Genomic DNA, 634 nt, shown 5'->3' on the forward strand with positions numbered 1-634 from the left:
CAAGCCAATGCCTCCACACCTTAAGGGCTTGAACTACAGCTAACAGCTCCCTGTCCCCAACGTCATAGTTACGACTGAGCTTCTTTGAGTAAAAAGCACAGGGGCGGAGTTTAGGTGGCGTGCCGGACCGTTGAGAGAGAACGGCCCCTATACCAGCCTCAGACGCGTCTACCTCAACCTGAAAGGGTAATGCGGGATCCGGATGCGCCAGCACCGGAGCCGACGTAAACAGGTCCTTCAGTCTCCTAAAGGCCCTGTCCGCATCGGCTGACCACTGCAGTCGCACCGGACCCCCTTCAGAAGGGACGTGATGGGAGCTGCCACCTGTCCAAAACCCCGGATAAACCTCCGGTAGTAATTCGCAAAGCCCCAAAAACTGCTGCACCTCTTTTACAGTAGTTGGGGTTTGCCAATTACGCACAGCAGACACACGATCCACCTCCATACTTACCCCTGACGCGGACAACCGATAACCCAAAAAGGAGACCGACTTCTGGAAAAACAGACATTTCTCTGCCTTGACGTATAAGTCGTGCTCCAACAGCCTCCTCAATACACGACGCACCAGGGTTATATGCTCGGCTCGGGTAGACGAGTACACCAGAATGTTATCAATGTACACGACCACCCCTTG

The sequence above is a fragment of the Coregonus clupeaformis genome, chromosome 9 (assembly GCF_020615455.1).
Source record: "Coregonus clupeaformis isolate EN_2021a chromosome 9, ASM2061545v1, whole genome shotgun sequence".
Classification (NCBI taxonomy): Eukaryota; Metazoa; Chordata; class Actinopteri; order Salmoniformes; family Salmonidae; genus Coregonus; species Coregonus clupeaformis.